General features: G+C 44.1%; 2 non-coding genes across 2 annotated transcripts; one reads left to right on the top strand and one right to left on the bottom strand.

Moving 5' to 3' along the window:
- The first annotated feature begins 1518 nt into the window (after window positions 1–1518).
- On the top strand, window positions 1519–1609 carry trnar-ucu (transfer RNA arginine (anticodon UCU)). The gene is given in 2 exon segments: window positions 1519–1555; window positions 1574–1609. It is a non-coding gene; the product is annotated as a tRNA-Arg (tRNA).
- Window positions 1610–11628: 10019 nt separating this feature from the next.
- On the bottom strand, window positions 11629–11718 carry trnap-cgg (transfer RNA proline (anticodon CGG)). The gene is given in 2 exon segments: window positions 11629–11664; window positions 11683–11718. It is a non-coding gene; the product is annotated as a tRNA-Pro (tRNA).
- Window positions 11719–16489: the final 4771 nt, after the last annotated feature.

Here is a 16489-nt window from a genome sequence, read left to right as displayed (position 1 = left end):
ACACCTACTTTCCTATGTACCTTCACTCCATCTGACAACTCAGTCAATGTTGCACTTCACTTTGTATATTGCCCATGGTAGGCTTATCCTGCCCAGTACCCATTGTGTTTCACTTTGTTCAGTTATATTGCCCACATTGCATACTGTTCCAACTTTTCTATTCTCCATTAATAATGAATGAATAAATAGAACCATCCCTTGAATAAACACTGTCACCTTTCAATGTTTTGCGGGTGAGTTTCATGAAGTGTTGGGTGTGATTCCCGCCTTTATGCTTCTGTACAAATTTCGTCAAAGGAAAGTTATTCAAATATATTTTCAATTTTCCTTCTTTTTCACAAACAACTGAGCGGGTGTTGGATACAGTATCAATAGTAGCTTTAATAAGATAGTGATTGGATTTGCACGTTTAAAATCCAAGGGTCACATCAATGCCTGAAGTGGTTTTCAGGCTGTGGTGACTAGAAGAACAATGCAGATTATCAATTTGAATTGTTCAAAATCATAGAATGGAGCATCCATTGTTGATGAAAAGAAACTTTAAACTGTGCAGCTGTGCTCTGTTTCAGGAGCTGATTTTTATGGAAATCTCCATTTGTCAAAAATGTTGCCTCACCTGGTGAGCATTTCCAGCATTTTATGATTTGTTTCAGATTTCCAGCTTCCAGCTTTGCGTTGTGTTCTGTGCAGGTGTTTCCCTGGAAGAGGGAACAGGTTCTGACCAGTCCTGTGACAGATAGAGTAGAATGTGTCTGCCGACTATCAAACCCGCGAGATTAATCTCCAAGCTGGACAGGAGAATGAGAAGGAGAGACAGGGAGGATCATTCTGTGATGGAAAGATTTCCTGTGTAAAGGACACAAAGGTTTGTATTTCCACAGCCGTTTTAACAGACATAAGATGCCCCAACATGACTTGCAATCAATGAAGCCCCTCTTAACAGTCCTTGACGTTTTAACTACGAGATTATTGAATTTATCAATAGTTTCCACATTGTCAAAAATCCATATAAGGACATGTAAAGTAAAGTTCTCGCACGTGGCTCTGTGGCGCGTTAAAAGATCAAGTGTAGTATGGATTGGATGCTGCACTTGGTTGAGGTCATTAGATTACATTGAAGCTTCATATATTTCATATGAAGAAATTTTTAAAAGCAGTATCTCGGCATTTTGGCTAAGATGCAAATGAGATCAAGTCTTGGAGGAGGAATTGCTTTCCCTCCTCCAATCAGCTTGGCTCATGTAGATCAGGCCCAGGACAGGGTAAATGGTCCCTTGCCCTGTCTTGCCAGCCTGGATCGGAAATGTCTCAACTTGTTGGGACTCTGAATTGGACTTGATTTGATTAAATTGGAAAAGTATAAAAAAAACAGACATAAGATGCCCCAACATGACTTGCAATCAATGAAGTTCCTCGAACAGTTCTTGACATTTTAACTACGAGAGTTTTGAACTTACCAGTCGTTTCTACATTGTCAAGAATCCATGTATGGACCTGAAAAGTAAACTTCTGGCACGTGGCTCTGTGGCGCAATGGATAGCGCATTGGACTTCTAAATGATGGCACGTTAGCCATTCAAAGGTTGTGGGTTCGAATCCCATCAAAGTCGGATTTTGGATCAGATCAGGAACAAGCAGTTTTCTCCGACATTGATATGATTTAGCTTTGGCACCGACATTTCCTGCTCTGCCATCTCGCCATGCTGTTCCTGTTTACTCAGCTCCCACAGAAACCACTGACTCGAGAAGAAATCGTAAACCCCAGGGGGCTTTCTTAAAGTTTGACACAACATTCGCTGGTTGGGTTAGCAATAGTATTTTTTTCAATTAGATATTACGCTTGGGAAGATAAAGAAGATTAAAGAACACAGACGGAACAACAACAACTTCTCAATAACTACAATCAATAGCTAAATATCAGTGCCTTGCAACCTGGTGGTATTATTCTGATGTGTCTGCTGCGCTTGTCCTTCTCGGCTGTAGTGGTCGTGGGTTTGAGAAGGTGCTGGCAAAGGAGCCTTGCTGAGTTGCTGCAGTGCATCTTGGAGATGGTGCACACTGCTGCCGTTGTGTGTTGGTCGTGGACGGAGTGAATTTTTATGCATGGGGAGCGAATGGAGTGGAATACGTTGTCCTGGATGGTGCCACACTGTAGTGCTGTTCACGCTGCATTCACCCAGGCAAGTTATCCCAGGAAACCGAGTGCTCCGGTTTCTTTCCACAGTCAAAAATGAGCAGGTTGGGTGGATTGGCCATGCTAGATTCCCCAAGGTGTTTGTATCGGTAGATTAGCGGGGTGGAAAGATCCTGCGTGCGATTCTCTGTCGGAGATTGGGTACAGGCCCGATGGGCAGAATGGTCCCTTTCAGCACTGTCGGGATTGTGTGATTCTAACGCCATTTGACTGTGTTAGAAATTCCCTGAGGGAAAAAAAAGGAAAACTGTCTTTGTAGAATTTACAGCATTGGGTTTATTGGAAATAACTGAATCGTGTAAATAAACAGTCGAGATATTCGTGGGGAGTCGCGAAATCTGTGTTTGTTTCAACTTTGTCGATCATCCAATTAAGGGAAAGACAATATTGACCAGCAAGAAAGGGACATTGTAACTTGAGTAATTGCAATGAACAGTTGAAAGATCACATGAAATTAATCAAGGCACTGCTCGTGTCCGTGAAACCAGGATCTACCTGTGACGAGACAGGCGCTTTAACCAACTCAGCTGCAGAGCCTGATACTGCTACTCCTGGTACAGCAGAATGCTGGAAATAAGCTCCAGATCTGGTGGTGTTTGTGAAAAAAGAGATACTGCCAGATCTGGAACGTATCTGAGAAAATAGAGGTCGTTCACATTTCAGATGCAGACCTTTCACGGGAACGACCGTTTCTCTCTCCCCAGATGCTATGGGATCTCGGATAGATTCATGAAAGAAAATAATTGAATCCCACAGTGGCCGATCGAGACTGCACCGAATTCCCAGTAAACTGGGACCTCTGCTATTTGTGATATCTATAAATAATTTGGAAGAAGGTGTAACTGGTGTAATCAGCAAGTTTGCGGATGACACGAAGATGGCTGGACTTGCGGATAGCGAAGAGCATTGTCGGGCAATACAGCAGGATATAGATAGGCTGGAAAATTGGGCGGAGAGGTGGCAGATGGAGTTTAATCCGGATAAATGCGAAGTGATGCATTTTGGAAGAAATTATGTAGGGAGGAGTTATACAATAAATGGCAGAGTCTTCAGGAGTATAGGAACACAGAGGGACCTAGGTGTGCAAGTCCACAAATCCTTGAAGGTGGCAACACAGGTGGAGAAGGTGGTGAAGAAGGCATATGGTATGCTTGCCTTAATAGGACGGGGTATAGAGTATAAAAGCTGGAGTCTGATGATGCAGCTGTATAGAACGCTGGTTAGGCCACATTTGGAGTACTGCGTCCAGTTCTGGTCGCTGCACTACCAGAAGGACGTGGAGGCATTAGAGAGAGTGCAGAGAAGGTTTACCAGGATGTTGCCTGGTATGGAGGGTCTTAGCTATGAGGAGAGATTGGGTAAACTGGGGTTGTTCTCCCTGGAACGACGGAGAATGAGGGGAGATCTAATCGAGGTGTGCAAGATTATGAAGGGTATAGATAGGGTGAATAGTGGGAAGCTTTTTCCCAGGTCGGAGGTGACGATCACGAGGGATCACGGGCTCAAGGTGAGAGGGGCGAAGTATAACTCAGATATCAGAGGGACGTTTTCTACACAGAGGGTGGTGGGGGCCTGGAATGCGCTGCCAAGTAGGGTGGTGGAGGCAGGCACGCTGACATCGTTTAAGACTTACCTGGATAGTCACATGAGCAGCCTGTGAATGGAGGGATACAAACGATTGGTCTAGTTGGATCAAGGAGCGGCACAGGCTTGGGGGGCCGAAGGGCCTGTTTCCTGTGCTGTACTGTTCTTTGTTCTTTATTTCAAATCTGCCTTTCCCGACATTGAACAAGCACATCAGAGGGAATCGCACACATCACTCAGTGAAACTCTTCCGCGAAACATTGAGCGGTTTATCGTGAGCTGGTTCCATTTACTGTTTTCAGGCACACATCTGGTATAAAAGTAGCCGTGTTCAGGATTTGATTCACACACATAATTTCCTGTTCTAAAGTTGATTATTTTTCAATACTTCATTTATCCGGGATATGTGTGTCACTGGCCTGGGAAGCATTTATTGTTCAATTTAAGTACTTCTCAGTATTTGGCAATGAACTCATTCTTGAGTCACTGCAGTCCATGTGGTTATGTGCACATACACTGCTGTTCGAGATAAAGTTCCAGGATTGTGAGCTGGCCACAGCAAAGGCGATATATTTCCAAGTTAGGATGCAGTGGACCTTGCAAGTCGTCGTTGTTTCTCTGCATCTGCGGCCCATGTGCAGCCATGTGCAGCCAGGTGAGAGATGCCTTGGGTTTCGAAGGTGCCTCGCGACGGAATAATCATTGTCAGGAGTGGGATTTTAACAGACGTCTCCAGAGGAGACTGCGATCTAAACGCAGCGCCTTAGACCGCTCGGCCATCCTGCCTGCACTGGAACTAGCGTAAAAACTCTGCACAAATCGATTATTGTTCTTACATTTCAAACTCGATGTGTTTTTTCCATTTGTCAATCCAGCCAGAGACTCGTATCTGAGTCCCATCCTTCCCCAAGCCGCCGGGGGGTGAGCAGCTTCTCATTGCTGCATTGTTCTGTTTGCCCAAATCAACAAAGACCCAATTCCCGCCCTCCCTGTTCCTTACATGAAGGTGTTGAGAGGGTCAGATCTAAGCAACATGAAGTATTCAATTGGAGAGTTACATCCTGGTGATATGAATATCTCTCCACAGCTGCCTTCGGAGCTGCAGAACATTTCTAGCATTTTCTGGTTCTGATTTTGTGCCTTCATTACAGGAGGTCATTGACTGACAACCAACACTTGTCTCTTTTACGCAGCTCCAGATACAGCTTTTCTGTGATCTTCTCACAGACAAGTTCACTCTTCACTTTCCTACACACAAGCTTTAAAATCGGCTGTTTTACACAGTGCCCTGCGGCATTGTCTTCAAAGCTCAGCACATCTCCCACCCGCCCATCAGGGTCACAAGGGTACAAGTATTTTTTTAATAAGGATTCATCGGTGCAAAGGGATCACAGTGTTTGTGAAGGAATATAGGGGATTGATCCACACTCACAAGCAGAATGAAAATGAGTTAATCTCTCTCTCACACGCACACTCATATAAACACTCACACATCCACCGCCACGGCAGATGGTGAAATTCGACATCAATAAAAATGTCTGCCATTAATTACCTTGAATCGATTGTCGTAGAAAAAGAAACAACAACTGATAAACTGATGCTCTTTAGGGAAGGAATTCTTACCTTGTCTGGCCTGTATGTGACTCCCGACCAACAGCAATGTGGTTGACTCTGAGCTGCCCTCAAAGGTGGCCGAACAAGCCACTCAGTTGGAGGGAAATTTGGAGGTGATGTTTTTGTGGTATTATCGCTGGAATATTGATCCCGAAACTCAACTAATTTCTGTTTGGATCCGTGCTCACATCCCGCCATGGCAACTGGTGGAATTTGAACTCAATGCAAAATATCTGCAATCAAGAATCTATTTATGCTTTCATGCATTGTCGATTATCGGAATATCCATTTGGTTCACCAGGGAACTTCAGGGAACTAGATTCTTGCCCAGTCTGGCCTATATGTGACTCCAGAGCCACAGCAATGTGGTTGACTCTCAACTGCACTCGGGCAACTGTGATTGGGCAATAAATGCTGGCCAGCCAGTGACGCCCAAGCCCCATGAATGAACACAAAAGAAAATGTTGGCCCAGTCAGCGACGCTGAAAAAAATATATCGGAGATTCAAAATGAGGAGATACATCAACTCGTTTACAATCCCGGAGCTTGCAAATACAGAATGAATTCCAACTAATTTACAGTTCCGGGAGCTGACGGTCAGAACAAATCGCTTGTGCACGCACAATTCCACAGACAAAATGAGAAAGATCCCAACACCCACACAGCAGCAGATAATGAAAAACGCAGTTTAACTATGACCCTGATGTGGCGATGCCGGCATTGGACTGGGGTGGGCGTATTGAGAAGTCTCACAACACCAGGTTAAAGTCCATCAGGCTTATTTGGAATTATGAGCTATCGGAGCGCTGCTCCTTCAACAGGTGAGTTGACTCAATAAATTCCAAATTAACCTGTTGGACTTTACCTGGTGTTGTGAGACTTCTTACTGAAGATGACCCAGATAGAAAGGTAAAGTCAGCTTCGTCCCAAATGACCATCCACTGTGCCCCTCTCAACAGGGAGAGCTGACTGGTGAAGATTTAGCTTAATGATTACCACACCTCAGGCGAGGGGCAAGGCTAAGAAGAGTAAATGTGCTATCTAATAGTACATCTGCAATTTGTTCACTGCAATTTTGTATTCACTTCTTGCTTTCAGTTAGAAAGCCAATGATAATTTAAGCTTCATTAACGGCTCTTAAAAACTGCCCTGTCACCTTCAATGATTTATTCACATGTCCACAATATTCCCGCTGTTCCTGCATCCTCTTTTGGAATTACGCCCTTTATTTTATGTTGCCTCTTTGTGTTCTTCCCAGCAAAATGAATCACTTTATTCTTCATGTGCCACATGTCATCCCATTCCACGAACCTTTCTGTGTCCTTTCGGAGGTCCACTGGAAATTCTTTAGCTCCTTTCAGAACGACAGGACGTCCCAAACCATTTCACTGATAATAAAGTATTGATTGAAATGTAATCACTGTCCAAATGCTGAACTTTTGAGCTTTCTATCCCACGACGTCAGAAATTCCCCTATGGGGATGGGGAGTTACATTAGCGAACTGCCAATCCATTGGACTCTTCCAGAGTCGATTCAAAACAGGAAATGATCACCAATGCATCCAGAATTTCTATGGCCACGTCTTTAAGTACTCTGGGATGCAAAGCATCAGGCCCTGGGGATTTATCGTGTTTTAATCCGAGTGGTTCCTACAATACAATTTCCTGACTAATAAGGATTTTGTTCAGTTCCTTCATCATGCTTATGAATGCAGAGATTTTCTACAAGATGCTCCGAAAACCAAGTTCTCTCTTGAAGCTTCAAAACACTCTAAAATAAAGTCACCAAAAGGTTTAGAGAGTTTGGCGAAGATAGGGATCACGATGAGCATACGTGTTGTAGGAAGGGACTAAAGAAGGAAATTAGGAGAGCCAGAAGTGGTCACGAGAAGACCTTGGCATGTAGAATTAAGGAAAACCCGAAGGCGTACTCTAAATATGTGAAGAGTAAAAGGATGAGACGTGAAGGAATAGGGCCTATAAAAGGTGAAGGCGGGAAAATCAGTACGGAACCAGTAGAAATGGCAGAGGTGCTGAATGAGTATTTTGCCTCGGTTTTCACAGAGGAGAAGGACATGGGTGGATGTACTGTGGGCTTGTGGTGGACTGAAAGGATTGAGTATGTGGACTTAAACAAATCGGTTGTACTGGAATCTTTGCATGGCATCAGGATAGATAAGTTGCCGGGTCCGGTTGGGATGTACCCCAGGTTACTGTGGGAGACGAGGGAAGGGATTGCAGAGCCTCTGGCGATGATCTTTGCGTCGTCGATGGAGACGGGAGAGGTGCCAGAGGATTGGAGGATTGCGGATGTGGTTCCTATTTTCAAGAAGGGGAATAGGGATAGTCCAGGAAATTACCGACCGGTAAGTCTACCCTCAGTGGTTGGTAACCTGATGGAGAACATCCTGAGGGACAAGATTTATGAGCATTTAGAGAGGTTTAGTATGCTCAAGAATACTCAGCATGGCTTTGTCAAAGGCCTTTTGGAGGTGCCTTACGAGCCTGGTGGCATTCTTCGAAAATGTGACCAAACACATTGACGAAGGGAAAGCGGTAGATGTGTTTATATGGATTTTAGCAAGGCGTTTGATAGGGTCCCCCATGCAAGGCTTCTAGAAAAGGTGAGAGGGCATGGGATCCAAGCTGCTGCTGCCCTGTGGATCCAGAACTGGCTTGCCCAAAGGTGGCAGAGAGTGGGTATAGATGGGTCTTTTTCTAAATGGAGGTCGGTCACCAGTGGTGTGCCCCAGGGATCTGTTCTGGGACCCTTGCTGTTAGTCATTTTCATAAATGACCTGGATGAGGAAGTGGAGGGATGGGTTGGTAAGTTTGCCGACGACACGAAGGTTGGTGGGATCGTGGATAGTCTAGAGGGATGTCAGAAGTTACAGAGGGAAATAGATAGGATGCAATACTGGGCGGAGAAGTGGCAGATGGTCTTCAACCCAGATAAATGCGTAGTGGTCCATTTTGGCAGGTCAAATGGGTGAAAGAGTACAAGATAAAGGGAAAGACTCTTAGTACGGTAGAGGATCAGAAGGACCTTTGGGTCCGGGTCCATAGGACTCTAAAATCGGCCCCGCAGGTGGAGGAGGTGGTTAAGAAGGCGTATGGTGTGCTGGCCTTTATCAATCGAGGGATTGAGTTTAGGAGTCCGGTGATAATGATGCAGCTATATAAGACCCTCGTCAGACCCCACTTGGAGTACTGTGCTCAGTTCTGGTCGCCTCATTACAGGAAGGATCTGGAAAAAATTGAAAGGGTGCAGAGGTGATTTACAAGAATGTTGCCTGGATTGAGTGGCATGCCTTATGAGGAAAGGCTGAGGGAGCTCGGTCTTTTCTCCTTGGAGAGTCGTCGGGTGAGAGGAGATCTAATAGAGTTATATAAGGTGTTGAGAGGCATAGGTCGGGTGGACTCTCAGAGGCTTTTTCCCAGGGTGGAAACGGTTACTACGAGAGGACACAGGTTTATGGTGCTGGGGTGTAGGTACAGGGGAAATGTTAGGGGGAAGTTTTTCACAGAGAGGGTGGTGGGTGAGTGGAATCGGCTGCCGTCAATGGTGGTGGAGGCAATCTCAATAGGGTCTTTTGAGAGACTCCTGGATGAGTACATGGAGCTTAATAGGATGGAGGGTTATAGGTAGGCCTAAAAGGTAGGGATATGGTTCCGCACAACTTGTGGGGCCGAAGGGCCTGTTTTATGCTGTAGTTTTCTATGTTTCTATGTTTCAAACATGTTTGTGGGTGCTAATTGTTTGTAACGTATAATTTCATACTTTTAAGAGGAACGTTGCATATTTGGGACTAAAACAATGAAAATTTGTAATTCCAGTTGTTAACATTCTTCTTTAAATATTGTTCAATTGTTCATAGTTAAGTTGCTTCATTTGTTACAGTTGGTTTTATACTGTGATTTAAACAAACATCTTGCTGCAAAAGGTCTCTAATTTGTCAGTGGAATTACTTTCTTATCCAGTCCCCTAACTCTTAAACACCAGCTTCTAAACCCACGATCGTGTCCATCCAGAAGAACAAGAGGAGCAGATGCTTGGGAACACCTCCACCCAAATGTTCCCCTCCAAGTCACTCACCATCCTGATTTGGAAGCATATCACCGTCCTTCACTGTCACTCGTTCAATGTCCAGGAATTCCCTCCCGAACAACAGTATGTGTATGTCTACACCCCCGGGACTGCAAACGCACCACCACATTCTCAAGTACAGCTATGGATTTTCAAGAAATGAAACCTGTCCTGCGGCGCCCAAATACTGTTTAAAAAATAAAACGACTTAAAGGGAGGCCATTCAGCCCTATCTGTCTCTGCTAGCTCTCAGCGGGCCCCTTGTCTCACTGCCTTGTCGGTTAACTGTTAGCCTGCATATTTTCCTTTCGAATAACAATCAAATTCAAGTGAACCTGCCATGACCCTCTCTTAGGCAGCATTTCCTTGATGCTGCTGTTGCTTGTTTTGAAAATTAGCTCCAATATCTGCCCTCTGGGTCTCGATCCTACGAACAATGAGAACAAATTTCTATCAATCTTCAGACCAGACCCCTGAGGATTTGAATGTTTTTCCCAATTCTCCTCTGAACTTTCCCTTCTCCGAGTAAAGTTGCAGCGTATCCAAACATTCTCAGTAACTAAAGTTCTTCATCAATTGAACTATTCTGGTGAAACATTTCTGCTACCTTCTGAAATCTTTTATATTGTTTTTTAAATTTGCTGTCCAGAAAATGGAAGCAATATCCACTTGAAACCGAATTCAATTTAAGTGCAGGCTTAACATAGTTTCTGTATTTTTGTACTCTGTGCCCCATTAATAAAAAGCAGGGCATCGTCTGATTTATTATAATCACTCTCCTCACCATCCTGTGTACAGTTCTGGTCACCCTATTACAGAAAGGATATTATTAAAATAGAAAGAGTGCAGGAAAGATTTACGAGAATGCTACCAGGACTTGATGGTTTGACTTACAAGGAGAGGCTGGATACACTGTGATTTTTTTTCTCTCGAGCTCAGGGGTGATCTCATTGATGTCTACAAAATCATGAGGGGCATTGATTAGTTATATAGTAAATACCTTTTCCCAAAGGTAGGGGAGTCTAAAACTAGAGGACATATGTTTCAGGTGAGTGCGGCGGGGCGCGGGAGGGGGGGCGGGCGGGGGCGGTAGATACAAAAGGGTGCAACGGGGCAATTTTTCCACACAGAGGGTGGTGCGTGTCTGAAAAAGGCTGCCGGTGGTAGTCATAGAGGCGGGGACAATTTTGTCTTTTAGACAGTTACATGAGTAAGATGGCTATCGAGGGATATGGGCCAAACGCAGGCAATTGGGACTAGCTTAGTCGTTAAAAAAGGGCGGCATGGACAAGTTGAGTCGAAGGGCCTGTTTCCATGCTGTTAACCTCTATGCCAATCCCTGTCAGTTTGGGAGATGTATGTACTTATTTCCCTCTTTAGAATTGTACCATGTATTTTATGTTTTGAATCTGGGTTCTTCCTTCAAAACAGATCAATTCACATTTTGATACATTTAATTTAATCTGCCGTATTAAAAATTCCCATGCTTTTGGAAGTTTATGTAAACCGCATGAACAGCATTACCCTCATCAACACTCTCGGTTACCACTTCAAAATACTCAAGATAGTTAGTTGAAAACATTGTTACCTTACTAAATCCGAAATTGGAAAGTTATTTCCAATTTCTTCGCAATTACAGATCATTTCCTTCAGTATCCTTCGATGCATGTCACCCGGTCCTGGTGTCTAATCAAATACGGACAGCCTCTCCAAATCTCCTCTTCACTGAGTTAATTGCCTCTGGAGTGGAATGCCGAACAGTATCACAAAGATTCACTTCCTGCTCAGTGAAACGCCTGGAGCAGAGTTAAAATATAATCAATTCAAAACCAAACTGTGACCCCCAGCTTTGTCAGACTGCAATTTCTTTCTGACTAAAATACAATTGAACACACGATGCAAGAATCCCTGACGCGATAAGCAATGGAAAGCCCTGATTGATTTATTGGGATAAGTTTACAGTCTGGTTACGTGGGTGAACATTCTTGAAAACGTTTCATTTTCTCCATGTGCAGCATTGAGAAAATTGTCGCGAGGTGTTGCAGGATTTCAAACCTGATCTCGAGATGTGTGAATCCCGCCATTTGAAACGCAACGTATTTTGTTCAAATAAACAACCAGCATTTGGGACCAAAACTGGCAACAAGTGAGGGCTCGTCCGGGATTTGAACCCGGGACCTCTCGCATGATCAGACAACGAAATCCCCGAAGCGAGAATCATACCACTAGACCAACGAACCGCTGGCAAGCGAGTTGCTCAGCCAATACACTTCTGCTCACTAGCTGTCTTCACAGACTATGTCATAACCATGGAAAATTGAAGAAAAACACAGCAGACTCACGGGGAAATGTGATCCTTTTTGTCTTAGACCCTGAAAATGAACCAGATGTTCAATGTTGGGATTGTAGTGTCTCTCAGCGAAAGAAATTCCCATCGCGTCAGTTCAAAGATAGTTGTGAAGAACCGACATGAGCAAAGTGTGGAAGACCACAGCTACGTGTGTTCAAATACAGGGAAGCTATTTATTAAAAGTTCCGTAGATTAATGATGAGAGTGAGTTTTAAACTCACCCGTGTAGACCATCGCTAAAACCGCTCGGCCATCTCCTCAGTCACCCAGGAGCTTGGAAAAACGCCTCCATCCATTTGATTTTCGATCCATGAATATTTGGGGAAGAAGGTCACCCTCACCATCGCTCCTGGATGCCCAGCTAGATGGAATATGTTGGAAATGTAGTTGCTGCAAAACAGAGGAAATTTCCATCCCAGCAGGTCACCTTCTATGACTCATTCCCTCACACTACAGTATAAATAACTCCCACATTTTATGCCTTTTAGCTCTGATAAAGGGTCAGCTGGACTCGAAACGCCACCTCTTTTCTCTCCTTACAAATGCTACCAGATCCGGGAGATTTTCCAGCATTTTGTCCACTGTTCATTAACATTTCTGATTTTACAATTTCGTTGCGACAAGATGGTTGATAAGCTTAAGGAGACAATCAAAATATGTTTGCAGTGCGCATTAATGTAGTGGCTGGCTCACTGGCCAGATGGCATGATTCATGCTTAGGGCAATAGCGTTACAATGCGCAAGGTGTCGGGTTCAAATCATAGAAATCATCATAGAAACCCTAAAGTGCAGAAGAAGGCCATTCGGCCCATCGAGTCTGCACCGACCACAATCCCACCCAGACCCTACCCCCACATATTTACCCACTAATCCACGCAGCTCAGGGGCAGTTTTTAACCTGGCCAATCAACCTAACCCGCACATCTCTGGACTGTGGGAGGAAACCGGAACAAACACACGCAGACACGAGGAGAATGTGCAAACTCCACACAGACAGTGACCCGAGCCGGGAGTCGAACCCGGGACCCTGGAGCTGTGAAGCAGCAGTGCTAACCACTGTGCTACCGTGCCGCCCCTAAAATCCTGCATGATCCCAGGTGCAATTTAATAAAAGAGGTTCTTCGCAATGGAGATGGCGACAATAAACAAAAGTTGGGGCAGAGCTCATCTACCGAGAAATCATTGCAGAGAATACGTCTCGAGAAGGAACCATACAGTCTGACAGAGTTGGCAATCCCACGGTTTTGTTTAATTTTTTCCATATTTTGGTATTACTCTGGTTCTCCCACTAAACCGTGAGTATTGGTGCGTTTCAGCAATCCAGTTCAGGGGAAATTAACAATTAGGATACATACACAAGAACATTGGAAACAGGAACAGAAGTAGGCCATTCGGCCCCACGAGCCTGCTCCGCCATTCAATAAGATCATGGCTGATCTGTTTGTGGTTCAAGTTCCACATTCCCATCTACCTCCGATAACCTTTAATTCTGTTGCCTCACAAGAATCTATCCATCTCTGCCTTAGTAAGTATTTAGTACCCTGCCTCCACGGCCTTCTGAGTCAGAGAGTTCCAAAGTCGCACAACGCTCCGAGAGAACAGAATTCGCCTCATCTCAGCCCGAAAAGCGGAAGATCAGTTTTCTTTAAGCGTCTGTTGTTCTGGATTCACCCACAAGGCGTACCTTGTGAAGGTCATTCAAGATCTGATGTCCATCGAGCAAGTTACCTCACATTCACCCAGTTTGCGTTACCTTTCAGCCGAGTAAATCTCGTCTGCACTGCACTGTCAATTATCAAACTAGTAAATCTTTTCTGGAACATTTCTAACGCAATTACATCCTTCATTGAATATGGAGACCAAAATTTCGGACAATGGTCAAGATACTTCACAAATGACATGTACAGCTGAAACATAACATTCGTTTCTTTCATTAACTTTCTTTATTACTTGCTGTACCTGCATACTAATTATTTGCGCCTCATGCACGAGAACACCGAGATCCCTCTGCAATTTCGAATTCCACAGCCGTTCTATATTTGAGTAATAATCTGATTTTGTACTCCTTCTGCCAAAATAAATACCTTCACATTATATTCCAGTTGCCAGGTTTCTATCGATGTACAGAACTTGTCTATAACTAGCTGCATGCTCCTTCTGTCCTCTTCACAACTTACTTTCCCAGATGTATTGTGTCTCCTGCAAATTCTGCTCCTATGCTTTCATGCTGTGGACTGGGATAGCTGAGCTTCTATTGAAAGACAACTCCCAGACACAAAGGTCTGAATGATCTTTTCCTGTGCTGTTCTATGTGTATGGGTGCAGGAGTCATTCTGTGTCACTTGGTGTGTGGTGCAGGATTTGAGTGTGGAATTGATTGTCTATCTGTCAGTCACTGTGGGTGTCTATGAGTGAATGATTCATTCTGTATCACTCTGTCTTTTGTTCACAATGTGAGTGGGGAGTTATTAGTTATCTCCCAGTCTCTGAGGTACTTTGTAAATCTGGAGTAATTCAATAAATAACATACCGAAATGAAATTGGGTCAATTAGTTCTATTTGATAAACTGCTCGACACACCCCTCCGTCCAGACTATTTCATGTAACGTTATCTGTTTGTCTCTGAAATCCATTCTCCCTCCAACACTTTTCCAGATTTCCATTAATTACAGCTGCGCTAATCGTCTCCAATGTTCCAGACGATAGCAAATGGCAAATGCTGCCGATTCAATGATAATTTAATAGTGATTTTTAGAGTGGATTTATTGATTAAAGTACGAGGTCTGTCCTATCCCATCCCATTATTAATTCTTCATCTTGACCTGTTCCTGCAATATCGAAACTTGATGTGAATATCTTCCCTCTGTTGAAGTTCTGGTTCCGGCCACTAGATGCCAGCACACTCGGGTAGAACGAAGCTCACGTATCAGAGAGGGACAAACACACAACACATGTTCATGTTCTGTTGGCGATGGGAAGTTTTAGCAACACTAATATTGAACGTGGCTTTTAATGACATTTACTTTGTAACAAACATTTGTTGTCGTTGTCTGTCCATCTATTCGAGGATAGCATCCACTCAGGTCCGTAAGTTTCTCCTATGGAATGTGAGTGAACGGGGCGATTCTCGGCTCACAGATCTTTGGACACATGGGACAGGATGTCCCGCGAGGTCGTGGGATCAGGAGCGCAGAATTAGCTTCCTGTTACTTTCTTCTGTGCCGCCATTTTGCCTCATCATTAAATCTTGTGACTCAAAGCGTGCTGCAGCTTGGGGGACAGATTTTGGCCATTTTGAACGATGACTAACAAACTGCTCCCAGTCATCAGCATGAATGAATCGCTTCAACCTGGAGGACGTCGGGGAAGCATTGCTGGTGGAATTCCTCTCGTACACTTAGGATACTCTGATACACTGGAGCAGTTACCTCATTGTGCTAAAAACACCAACTGTCAACGACATGTATGAGAGAGTGAGATACATTCTTATCTGCCCTTCTCTGGCCCATTTTATCGAAATGAAATTTTTCAAAATCTTTCACTAATGTAAAGCCCAGAATCAGGCCACCCCTCAGCCTTGTTATTACAAGAAAAGAAAGATGCAAACAGTCAAAACTTTACCAGGCCTTTCCTTTGTTCTTAATGATTCTTCTTTTTATGGGCTGTGGATTTCACCTGCAGGACCAACATTTGTTGCCCTTCCCGAATTGCCCTTCAACTGAGAGTGGCTTGCTCGCCCATTTCAGAGGGCAGGTAAGAGTCACCCACATTGCTCTGTGTCTGGAGAGACATGTGCCCAGACCAGGTAAGGAGGGCAGACTGACTTATCTAAAGTGCACTGGCGAACCAAATGAGGTTTTATAACAGTCGACGGTGGTTTCAAGGCGGCCATTACTGAGGCCAGTTTTTCAATTCCAGATTGATCAAATCAGTGAATTTAAATTTGACCAGCTGCCATGGTGGGATTCACTCTGTGTCCGCAAAAATTAGTGCGGGCCTCTGGATTACCAGCGCAGTGACATTGCCTTTCATCCCTGTAAACAAAAACAGTTCATTCAGTTCATTATTAAACCTCTTCCTGAGGAGAATAGATTCCCCATCCCACAGAATCCTATTAAACCTATTGCTGCAAAGCCTGTTGCTCCATTCGGGAGCATCAACAATTTATTAAGATTACACAGATGAGATTGATTTCTTAGGAGCTCAATAAATTAATGATATGAGAAAATTGTATGAACCAAACAACAAGGAAATACTTCCTGAAAAGGCGCCCTGCAATGTTTGCAAGAAAATGCATAACTTACAGCTGATGAGCAACATGGTGGTTTTCCGGATCTTTTCTGTATAAAGCGACCGCCACAGGACTCTAACGTACAATCTTCTGATATCATCATCATCATGATCACCGAAGTCAGACGCCTTGTCCATTCGGCCACGCGATCAGCACATGCATTAATGCAGCGGGCGTTAGCGCCATGTGAATAACTACCATGGTTATATTCATTGTCAGTTCTATTTTTGGATGTTCTGCTGATTTCCAGATACCAGAAACTTGAAGGGAAAACTCCACCTTCTCTAACCTGCGGAAAACTAAAGTCCACTTCTAACATTCTTGGGTGCTGTCTGTGTGGAGTTTGAAATCAAAAGAGAAAATGCTGGAA

This window comes from Mustelus asterias, unplaced genomic scaffold (assembly GCF_964213995.1).
Source record: "Mustelus asterias unplaced genomic scaffold, sMusAst1.hap1.1 HAP1_SCAFFOLD_35, whole genome shotgun sequence".
In the NCBI taxonomy this organism is placed as follows: domain Eukaryota; kingdom Metazoa; phylum Chordata; class Chondrichthyes; order Carcharhiniformes; family Triakidae; genus Mustelus; species Mustelus asterias.
This window is presented reverse-complemented; position numbering and strand designations above follow the sequence as displayed.